The following is a 646-nucleotide window of genomic DNA, read 5'->3' as shown; positions in this document are numbered from 1 at the left end:
ATTTTTTACCTTTGAAAAACAGCACAGGAAAAGTAATGCAGCATATATCAGCGACCTCACAGTAGAGGGCTTGTGTCCTCTCTGTGAGGCTTCTAAGGTTCCTGACATTATGTGTGGGCATGTGAAGCTCATGAGAAATGGGACTGAGAATGCAGGTGTGCAACACTAAAGCTCAGTGACACCATCAGTTCTAAGAGATCTCTTAGCTTCAGTACTTGGCTAGTCATTTATCCCCATTCTTCACTGCAGCTGCATTTCATGAATTACCAGTTTTACATGAAACAATTCTGAGACCAGGTATAGACTGCCCTGATAGTACATAGTGACCTTAGTAGAACCCTCATTTGCCTGGGATATGATAGAGTTCTATACTTTCTTGAACTTTCTGTCACAAGGAATTTGGCTAGTGGTCAGGTCTGCAGGTGCCTCTTTGGCTGAAGGATGATTAATGTCCACTTGTGTACTCTTTCCTTCTAAAAATATATTCAGAATATTTTTACATATTACTACCAGGTTGCTTGCTTCCCATCAAACCTCTGTTATCTCTCCCCTATATTAGTGGAATAGCCTCAAGACTTATTGCCCTGCCCCCACCCTTACTCCCTTATAGTGTATTCTTCATACATTAATCAGAATATTCCTAATG

Source organism: Tamandua tetradactyla, chromosome 17 (genome assembly GCF_023851605.1).
Source record: "Tamandua tetradactyla isolate mTamTet1 chromosome 17, mTamTet1.pri, whole genome shotgun sequence".
NCBI lineage: Eukaryota > Metazoa > Chordata > Mammalia > Pilosa > Myrmecophagidae > Tamandua > Tamandua tetradactyla.
The sequence above is the reverse complement of the archived record's forward strand: the minus strand, read 5'-3'. Positions refer to the sequence as shown.